The sequence below is a fragment of the Bombina bombina genome, chromosome 10 (genome assembly GCF_027579735.1).
Source record: "Bombina bombina isolate aBomBom1 chromosome 10, aBomBom1.pri, whole genome shotgun sequence".
Lineage (NCBI taxonomy): Eukaryota > Metazoa > Chordata > Amphibia > Anura > Bombinatoridae > Bombina > Bombina bombina.
Genome location: NC_069508.1, coordinates 47,299,616 through 47,311,798, shown reverse-complemented (window position 1 = coordinate 47,311,798; position 12,183 = coordinate 47,299,616).

Below are 12,183 nucleotides of genomic sequence, written 5' to 3'. Positions count from 1 at the left end.
CTATGGACTCCTCATGCCTTTGGACATACCCAATTCACCCTGGGCTCACATTGGTATGGATTTTATCGTAGAATTACCACCAAGCTCTGGTTTCACCACCATTTTAGTCGTTACTGACCACTTTACTAAAATGGCACATTTTATTGCTTACCACAAGTTGCCTACTTCTTCAGAAACTGCACATTTGTTTCTGAACAACATTGTAAGGCATCACGGTTTACCGACTGTTTTGTTTACAGACAGAGGTAGCCAATTTACCTCAAGGTTTTGGAAGACACTCACTACAAGTCTGCAAATTGAACAACGGCTAAGTACTGCTTTCCACCCACAAACGAACGGACAAACTGAAAGATTGAACCAATGGCTCGAACAATACTTACGTTGCTACTGCTCATACCATCAACATAAATGGTCATCTTTTCTTGCTATGGCAGAATTTTCCTACAATAACACTATCAACAGTACCACCAATTACTCTCCCTTTTTTGCTAATTATGGGTTCAATCCTAGATTCAATTTTCAGCATTCCTCTTCTGAAAATACACCATCTGTTGACGAATTACTACAACGCCTATCTGAAAACTTCCATCATCTATCTACTAACATACAACATGCACAAGCATCTCAGAAAAAGTATTATGACTTAAGACGTAGAGTTGCTCCAAAGTATGAAGTAGGAGACTTCGTGTGGTTGTCAACCAAAAATATCAAGTTACATCTTCCCAAGAAGAAATTGGCTAGTCTATTCATAGGCCCATTCAAGATCACTCACATAGTAAATGAGAATGCAGTTACCTTGGATCTACCTGATAATTTGGTAATACACCCTACCTTCCATGTCTCTTTACTGAAGCCTTATACGGGTCGACACCCTCCTACTCCTCTCCTTCCTCCTGATCCGGTATGCCTGGACACTAACATGTACGAAGTTCAGGATCTCTTGGATTCAAGATATTATAATGGTGAACTTCAGTATCTAGTGAGATGGAAAGGGTTTTCATCTGAAGAAGACTCTTGGGAGCCTCATACTCATATTGATGCTACAAGGCTTGTTGCACGTTTCCATAGACGTTTTCCCCACAGACCAAAACATCCAGCCGTGGTCGGCTTGCTTGAGGGGGGGGACGTGTAAGGTTTCCACTCCTGGTTTTCCTTTTTTCTTCTACAGCTCACCTTACACCTCTATTTAAGTCATGTCTCCGCCCCAAACAAGTGCTTAGTTATTAACTTCATATCAGCTAAGCTCTATGCATCTATTTCTTAACCTGTGCATTATTTCATGATTTGAAGATATTTGCTACTTCAAGTTATTGGATTACAATTACCAGCAGGAACTGTTACTACAAACTGCTACCCAGTGAACGAATTTATTTCATCTAAGTTACTTTTACTCTGAGGATTGGATCTTTTTCATCAGACACCTGCAAGCAGTACAAACCGGGACTTTCAAGGAATAACCGCAAGTAACATAAAATCTTAAGTTGCTGCCACACAGTTAACTGATATAAATTGCTGCAATTGTTATCATATTGCTACTTCTGTTTCAATATAACTTTTTGTAACAAACCAATTTCACTATAACGCTAAGGAACAGCTCTGACGTCATCAGCAGGGGAACTCCTGTGTACTTGACACGCCCCTGTCAGCAGCTGCAGATTTCTGTGTTCTCTCTCACTACATATTACTCGGTTACTACTACAATAAGGTTAACGGTGGTTAGTCCACATAACTCTTGCTACCTATTTAAACAAAGGTCTCAATATTGAAATTCACTGCTTATCAATCCTGAATATTATTTCAGAAATCTTGTACTTCATTTTCAGTTATATTTTGAAATATTGCTACACATTAATTGTAGCTTATCACTACAAATATATATTCATACTTCAATTCATCATATATTAAAACTCACTCTGAATCATCACAGCCTATGCTGAAATAATAGTCTGTATTTCAAAGTGAAACATTCACACTTTAAGGCAGTTGAGATCCAACATAATAAAACTCATTACAGCCTGATCGTATAGAATCCGGCGGATTGATGTCCGCAGCCTCAGCAGCAGGTGGACCAGTTAAGGAGCAGCGGTCTTAAGACCGCTGCTTCATAACTGCGGTTTCTGGCGAGCCTGAAATAGGCCATCAGGGACCGTTCGGCCCTCGATAATTTGGCCCCATATTGGTTTAACTATACTAAGTAAACAGATCAAATATAATAAAATTGGATTTTCATTTCCTAAATACTTAAAGGGACATTAAACCCACATTTTTTTTTCTTTCATGATTTAGAAATAGAATGCAATTTTAAACATCTTTCTAATTTACTTCTATTATCTAATTTGCTTTATTCTCTTGATATTCTTTGCTGAAAAGCATATCTAGATATGCTCAGTAGCTGCTGATTGGTCGCTGCACATAGAAGCCTCGTGTGATTGGCTCACCCATGTGCATTGCTTTTTCTTCAACTAAGGATATCTAAAAAATGAAGCAAAATAAATAACAGAAGTAAATTGTAATGTTTAAATTTGTATTATCTATCTGAATCATGAACGAAAGATTTGGGGTTTAGTGGCCCTTTAATTTCTAATATTAAGTTCAAAAATTGGCTAAATAATAAATGGAAACAATACACAGAATTTCATGAAGAATATATGAACAAGGTTGAGATATTCTGGGAGGCTTCTAAAGCTGTGTTACGAAGAGAGATTATAGACATAACTTATTAAAATTAAAAAAAAGGCTTAATGCTAGAGATCTAAATATAGCCAATCAAGTTCGTTATGTGTATATTGCTTATTTGTTTTTACCAGATAGGAAGAATTGGTATCAAAAAGCTAGAACGGAAAGAAAAATATTTAATCTGCAGAGAATGTCCAGTGAATGTATGAAATCTAATGCCCGTTTCTATAGATTTGGAGAGAAAACAGGTTCATTTCTGGCAAAATTAATCAAACAGAATAAGTAATAGATGTTATTTAATATAAAGGTAACATATATAGTCAGAAAGAAGAGATCAAAACTATATTTACTGAATATTTTAAGAAGATTTATACAGCTGGAGATATACATGAAGGTAATAAGATAATTATGGAAAGAATGTGTACTCCCTCAAGTCTCTGTAGAGAAACTAGAAAATTTAAATAAACCTATTACAGAGGAAGAGATTGCCAAGGTTATTAAAACAGCATCCGTTAATAAAGTGCCAGGTCCAGATTATTTACCGTCTAAATATTATAAAATTCTATCAGAAAATATTACTCCCACTCTATTATTATTTATTGAATATTATATTGAAAATAAAGAGATACCTAGTTATTTTACCAGATCACTGGTGGTATTAATTCCAAAGAAAGAGATCCAGAGAATTTAGATTCATACCACCTAATATCTCTTTTGAATATGGATTACAAAATATTAGCCGGTATTATAGTATCAAGACTTAACAGATTCTTCCAGATCTTATCCGCCCTTATCAGACCGGGTTTATGAATGGTAGGACTTAATTTTCTAATTTGGGGGAAGGTATTACTTGTAGTGGATTATTTTCGGAAAAAAACAAAGGATAGTAATACATTTACGGATAAATCTATTATATCTATAGACGCCGAATAGGCATTTGATTCAATACAATGGAATCACTTATTTACAGTCCTGGGTAAATTTGGCTTTAAATATCAGTTTGCTAAATATATTGAGCTTCTTTATAGCAACCCCGTTTCTGCCTTCATAGTAAATGCAGACATTTCGCCCAATATAAAACTATCAAAAGGAACAAGACAGGGGTGTCCTATATCCCAAATATTATATAATCTTGCCATTGAACCAAGATTGATAAAGCCTGTGATAGGCGAAACTCGTCAATGGACTTTTGAGGTTTAAACACCCCAGTGATTTTGTTTATTTACAGAAAGTACTACTCTGCACAGAGTATAAATATTTAGACAAGAAGTGCTGTTTTTTGGAAACAGCAGAACAATCTGTACTAAGCCAGTGCTTACAAGAGGCTGATACACGATATCACTGAATTACAGAAAACATTGCATTAAAAGCGTTACCAAAACTAACATTATCGTGAATCGGATGCAGAGTGCATGTGATTGGTTAAGGCGAGGTCAAGTGACTAGTGACGTGGAGGACAAGTAAATGCTCCAGATGGAGAGGTTTCGACCAAGGGTAATTTGCCGCTGAATGCGATGTGAGTTGAAACCCAATGATTGCAGTTTCATGCAGGGGCAAAACTACAGGGGGTGCAGAGGTCGCAATTGCGACTGGGCCCAGCTTAAATTTTTTTTTATTTTTTTTTTTACAATAAAAAAACATTGACCTGCACTGATATAATGTGAGTGTGACATAATGCTTCACTAGTGTCTCTGACTACAGGGGTTAGTGTTTCTGTTTTACCCATTGGTGTTTATGTGTGTGTGTGTGTATGTATTTATGTATGTGACTGTGTGTGTATTTATGCATGTATGTGTGTGTATGTATGTGACTGTGTGTGTATTTATACATGTATGTGTGTGTGTGTATGTATGTATGTGACTGTGTGTGTATTTATACATGTATGTGTGTGTGTGTATGTATGTGACTGTGTGTGTATTTATACATGTATGTGTGTGTATGTATGTGACTGTGTGTGTATTTATACATGTGTGTGTATGTGACTGTGTGTGTATTTATACATGTATGTGTGTGTGTGTGTATGTATGTGACTGTGTGTGTATTTATACATGTATGTGTGTGTATGTATGTGACTGTGTGTGTATTTATACATGTGTGTGTATGTGACTGTGTGTATGTTTGTGGAACCAGCAAATTACAGATCTTGTTACTACAGCATGGGGGGGGTGGGGGTAAACAGTGTCAGTCTATACAGTACCACTATATACAGTATGGGGGGGGCTGGACCATGTCACAGACTACTGTGGTCACTTTATAAAGTACTGGGGCGGATAGGGTCAGGCCAGCCATCTCACCGACAGATTACAGACTGTGTCACTGACACACTATATACAGTACTGGTGGGTTAAACAGTGTCACTATATACAGTAATAGGGGGTCAGACCATCTCACAGGCTGTGGACACAGGGTACCTCCTTTTGCAGACATGTAATCCGATTCACATTTTTTTTCTGTGTTAAATGTAAAAAAAAAAAAAAAAAAAAAGATATGTATCAAATTCACTTTTTTTTTTTGGGAGGGTAGGGGGGTGGGGGGTGGGGGGGCCCTTCTTAGATTCTTGCACCTGGGCCCTGTGGTTTCTAGTTACGCCTCTGGTATCATGGCTGTACTGGAACGATCATAGGAGGTAGTGGCTATATGTGTCGCCACCAACTATAAACAGCTACAGGAGCGGTAAGAAAGTGAAGTTCACAACAACACTGAGTGGAGATATACAGGTAACTACAGGTAACAGGTTCTAGTCTGTGACTTGCCGAAATTATATAAAGTGCAGCACGATTATATATGGATATATTAACTTTTTGGCATCAATCAAGTTTTTTATTATATGAACAATTTTTTTAGTATTTAAGGTGGTATATAGAAAGTTTTTTCAGACATAAACTTTGAGGTTGCCAATATCTCGCATTTTTTTCTTCTCCGTTTTAACACTGGTTGTTTTATTAGTATTTAATATACTTTTTTAATGAGACGTCCGCAAATTTAATACACAGATAATAAACAAAAATTAAATTTATTTTGATACTTTTGTTTATTAATTTGTTATTAAGTGTCTTTATTGAGTTTCTTATAGGTATTTACCCTTTGTGCTTCATTTAGCGCTTTGTTTGTCCATTTTGAGTCTGGTGGAGAGACCAGATAAACGTAGCAATCAAAGGGTTTATTGTGTAACGCTCTTGAGTTTTTTTCTCATTTAACACAAAAGTCACATAATTATGAATCTATACTTAGAAAACTTTATTAGTTCTTTTTGAGGTTAGTGTGTGCCCTTTTATGAAAAATTCATACTTAAAGGGACAGTAAACTAGTAATTTAAATAGAGCATGTAATTTTAAACAACTTTCCAATTTACTTTTATTACCAATTTTGCTTTGTTCTCTTTGTATTTGTAGTTGAAAGCTAAATCTAGAAGGTTCATGTGCTAATTTCTTAGACCTCGAAGACTGCCTCTAATCTGAAAGCATTTTGACAGTTTTTCACCACTAGAGGTCGTTAGTTCATGTGTTTCATATAGATAACATTGAGCTCAGGCACGTGAAGCTCCTAGGAGTCAGCACTGATTGGCTAAAAATGCAAGTCTGTCAAAAGAACTGAAATAAGGGGGCAGTTTGCAGAGGCATAGATAAAAGGTAATCACAGAGGTAAAGAGTATATTATTATAACTGTGTCGGTTATGCAAAATTGGGCAATGGGTAATAAAGGGATTGTCTACCTTTTTAAACAACAAAACTTCTGGTGTTTACTGACCCTTTAATATGCCCTTTTGTGTATGTGTTCAGTTCACCTTAGAGTTTTTGACATTTGGATCTACCTTTATTTTGTATATTGAATTATAATGTATAGAATTGTATGCTTAAACTATATAATGAAGGCTAAACACAACATATTAATACATGAATCAAGTGCACTATTGTGGGTGCAACCTAACCATGTATATACATATTATCCCAAAAATGTGCTAATAATCTCTTGCATTGAAACCAATTTGTAAGTATCAAGAGACAAATGTCATTTCCGCTAACAATAATTAACTTTGAAACATAACTAATCCATGGAGAACAAATGTAAATTATACAAAAGAAATCTGCCAGTTTGGGGTGCAGTATTATGTAAGAATGTAATTAATCAATTAACTAGAGCGATTCTACAGGAGTGTCTCAGAAGAAATTAGCCTTGCGTGTTACTGAATACTATATGTATGAAAGAAAATATAATGTCTAACTAATTAAATAAGGCATCAGCGTAATTTTCTGGTATGTGTCACCCCTGAATATTTGTAGAAGATGTGTAATAAAACTAACAATTTTAAATAAGAGTATTTAAAAGAAATAGATAATTTGTTCTCAAGGTGATTCAAATATACAACATACTTATCCAATATAAGTCATATTTTAGTCTGCATTGATTTGGAGAATGCTGGGAATTTGTGAATATGGTAACTGACATATACCAAGGCTTTGTATAAAATTAAAAGGGGGCTGTTAAATCAGTCCTTTCACTAAACATCCCAGATTTTATGAGTATCCTATGGTGACACATTACAGTGACAGTAAACTTCAGTCAATGATAAAGCACAGTATGGCAGTAAATGTTGAGAAAAAAATGGCTCATATTAATATCACAGCTGAAAACATTATACATATAACTATTTTAAATTTCAAACTTTGTATTAATGTACAATTAAAGCTCCACACTCCCATGTTTCTGGGAAGTCGTCAGTAGAGCCGTATCTGCGCTGCTGAAGTCTATGGCTGCGCGCTCCAGCGACACTGCTATAGAGCAGAAGGGCTTTTACTGCTAAATATGCGTGCTGTGTTGTATGTATGTTGTCATTGCTCCATGCACGTATCTTAAAGGGATAATGTACAGATGTACTCTAAATTGTTCTCCCTTTTTAATGTGTTCCCAATGGTCCATTTTACCTGCTGGAGTGTAATTAACGGATTGAAAACAGTTCCTTTACCTTAATTTTGTTAATTTGAAAAGCTGCATTTTGCATGTAGAAACCACCACCTACACAAAAAATATGAATAGTAGACATATTTTTATGTAGACCCGCAATGTAAACAAGAGACATTAGCACTGATTAAATTCCCAGCGGATCGGTAGGAAACTGAGATTTTTGTATCTGAAATAGCTGGTTGTGCCGGCCTTAATTAGCATATTGATAACGTCCTTGAGCACAACAGATTTATTTCAAATAAAAAATTAAACATGAATTAACGATTTCTCATACATGTAATATTCTGCTGTAAGTTTAACTAATCATTTTATAGTACAATGTCCCTTTAAGTAACTGGCTATATACTTTCGTTCTTTACATAATGGTAGAGACTATATGCGCTCTGTAAAACCACCCCTTGGATTCTTGTACCTTTATGTATTGTGAAGAACAAAGCTAAGCACCCAGTCTCAATTACTATTCTACAACTTTTGCATAACCTTAGTGTGGGATACAAGTAAGGAAATTAAAAAAAAAAACACTACTCTCAAAAAATCGTGTCATTGCTGCTTTAAAATGTACAATACAACATTTTAAACATGTTTTTTTATATATGCATATTTGATCACAACAGATCCCCAAGACTGAGTTGTTCACTGGGTGATATTGACAACTCCCGCATCTTTATTGGCTGGCTTGGACATGCTTAAAAAAAAAATTAAGAAATTTCTTCAAGAAACAAATAAGTAACCTCTGTTCTAGAGAACCACTGAACAACAAGCTGTCTGTTTGAATAAAAACAGGAGGGACTTGTAAACCTGGTTAGTCATTGGCCTAGATTCAATAAAATTTGCACCTTAAACAAATCTCTCACTGAAAAAAACTCCTTGCAACTTTGAAGCTGTCAAGACTTAAAGGGCCGTGATACCCAAATGTTTAAACACTTGAAAGTGATGCAGCATAGCTGTAAAAAGCTGATTAGAAAATATCACCTGAACATCTCTATGTAAAAAAGAAAGTTATTTTACCTCAAAATTTCCTCAGTAGCCACATCCCATTGTAAAGGACTTCTAAGCAGCAAATCAGTATGTCTGTCCCGGGACAGACAAGGGAGTGAGCCTTGTGCACACTCATGTTATTTCCCTATTCAGTTTAAGGAAGTTTACTATGAAATCTCATGAAAGTTAAATGAAATATCATAAGATCACAGTAAAAGTTCATGACCTCAGCACTGCTGATGCTGATGGCTGCTGTTCATTTCTTCATTTTTATTTTTTTACCTGCAGCTGGACAACAGCTGAAGTATAACTTTTTACACAGCACTTACTCTAATGAGCTGAGGAAGTTGTGAGGTAAAATATCTTCCTTTTTTACATAGAGATGCTCAGGGGATATTTTCCTGTCAGTTTTTTACAGTTATACTGCATCAGTTTCAAGTGATTTAGCATATGAGTATTATGTCCCTTTAAAGAGATTGGTAACCAACCCTAGTCAAATCAGTGGGTTATTAGATTAGCTCTCTTAAAATCAATGTGATGCTTCCCACAGTATATAATCACTTCCACTGTCAAGTATACTGGCATCACAAAAATGTTTCCTAAACATTACCAAAAAAATAATAATATTCTGTTATAAAACAGTCCAATTTAACATGTGCAAAATAGAAAACTTATTAAAAAAAAATAGGAGAATAAAAAAGACAACATTGTCAGCGTTGATATAATGAGACACAACTGTTAGACGACATACTTCACACGGGTAATTGTGTCTTTTTAAAATTCTAAACGGCTGTTTAGGTGAAAAATGCCAAAAATGCCTCAAGAGTTCCCAAGAACAGACATTGTCGCCCCCTTTTTATGTGTCTGGAAAATTGCCAAGAGAAGTACTGTTCTATTCAGCAAGATTACATAACAGACACGCGTTTCGAGTAACACATAACAGATAAGCATTTTGAGTGGTTCACATATGATGTGCGAGATATGTTTTGGACCCTTTAACACAACTATAAATGTAAAGGGCAGGAACAAACAGTCTCTTTGACAGCATTACAAAGTCTATTAATGTGTTATGTTCTTCCTATTAGCATAGTAAGTGGCATATATTTAGTAAACATGTTTCTACATGAATACAATTGGAGCTGAACTAGTACAGCAAAAGGGAAATGTACACCTAAAAGGGTTATGTAACTTTAAATAGATCTGAAATGTGTTTAAAGGACCACTGAATGCAATAGACATATAATTAACAAGTGCATAATAAAAAGACACTGCAATAACACTTACTCTGAATTTCAAATGAGCAGTATATTTTTTTTCTCTGTCAAATGTATTTTTCTCCCATTTTCCGGCCCCCTGTATCATGCGACAGACATCAGCCAATCACAGACTGGTATACATATACCCTGTGAGCTTGTGCACATACTCAGTTTCCTAAAAAGCGTGAATATAAAGTGAATATAAAGACTGTGCAAAATTTGAAAATGGAACTTCCATTGTCAAATTTTGCAGTTTTTTTACGATTCAGAAAGATAATGCAGTTTTAAGACACTTTCCAATTTACTTTAATTATGGGAAAGTGTCTTAAAACTGCATGATCTTTCTGAATCCTAGAAGTTTTTATCTTATCTTTATTTTAACTTGAGTGTCCCTTTAAGAATAAAAAAAAAAACTATGGAGGATAAAAAAATAAACTGGGATTCTAAAGTCTTGCAAGTTAGAGACACTACAAAATAAAACTTCAATGATATAACACAGTCATTTGAACAATTATGTTGGATAATTATCGTACATAATTGCTTGAATACAAATTATTACATCACTAATTCAAGCTATGAACCAGCTTTGTCATCCAGACGTATCTTCTATTGCTCCAACAGGTGTGTACAGTTTGGAAATCAAATGCAGAACAGATGTGTTTGTTTTTACAGTTGTCATGGACATGCCAAATATTTTACCCTCAAGTCTTACGAATGCTCCAGTAGTCTAATTCACTAGGATCACATTTCATTATGGATTTTTTAGATGTTTTAACCCCTTCACTACCGGGACTTTCAGAGAAAAACTTGCCCAAAATATCATAGCATTTTTGCTTTCACTTCATTTCAACAGAAATAGAGCCATTTTTTTTATTTATCTGTCAAAACATATATATATATATATATATATATATATATATATATATATATATATATATATATATACATATATATATATAAAGTAGACAACCCAAGGTATTGATCTAGGCCCATTTTGGTATATTTCATGCCACTATTTCACCGCCAAATGCAATCATATAAAAAAAAATGTTAACTTTGGGCTTATCACTGAAATTATTTACATACCGCTTGTGCAATTATGTCACAAATGGCTGTAAAAGCTTCTCTGGGATCCCCTTTGTTCAGAAATAGCAGACATATTAATTTTAACTTTAGTGTAGAGATTACCTTCCCACCTGACACTTCCCACCCCCTAATCGCTCCCAAACAACTCTCTTCCCTCCCCCACCCCCCCACTGGTCACGCCATCTTAGGAACTGGCAGACTGTCTGCCAATATAAAAATGTAAGGCATTTTTTTTATTAAATATTTGTTTTTATATGATTTAATATTTTATGCAGTGTAGGATTCCCCCTAACTCCCCAACCTCCCTGATCCCTTCCAAACAGCTATCTAACCCTCCTCCCTGTAACTAGTGCTGCCAGAACCTATAAAACCCTTTTTTTTTTCAGTAGTGTAGAGGCTTCCCTCCCCCAATCACCAGAGACCCTCCAGACCGTCACCCCACCTTTTTTCTATAGCGTAGTGACCCTTCCATCCCTCTCTCTTTATTTTCTGCAATGTAGGGCCCTCCTACTCCCCCCTCTATCTATCAATCATCTATCGAAAAAAAAATAAATATATATATATAACATTCTCTCTCTCTCTCTAGCATTTATCTATATATCTGTCTTTAAAATCATTATACAGAGCAGCATGTATATTATTAGTATTGCTTACTACTGGCACCAGGGCCTTGTGTTGGGTAAGTTTGCTACTGACACAGCTCTAGAGATTTGTCTGCAGCAGGAGTTGCTATCAGATGAGCATTGGTCTGAAGAGTAAAGTTCTGCTGCTCCCCTGTTCAGGTTGGTGAACAAAATGTGGCTTCTACAGTGAAATATTTTTGGAGTACTAACAAGACTTCTTAGATAATCTCACCAAACCAAAGAGCTTTAGATCACTGGCCCCAAAGTATGGTTATTCTTCTTTATTATCTTATAAAAGGTATGGTTTATATGTGATTTTTCTTATATCAACAGTGGGCCAGATAACAAGCGATACGCTATTTAGTACAGGTGTGCATTCAGCAGTTTTGTTCACTGCCGAATGCGGAAGTAGGAGATTGCTTTCAGTATTCACGCCCTTTTTGGAACCATCCTCTTGTGCAAGTGAAGTGCAAATCCAGATGTTAGTGTGTATTGCATTTAAAAATATAAATATTTCTACAATGTGAAAAATATTTACAATACCTACACATTAAAACATTATAAAATGTAATAAAAATGATTGTATTGCTAGCGCTAGAGTA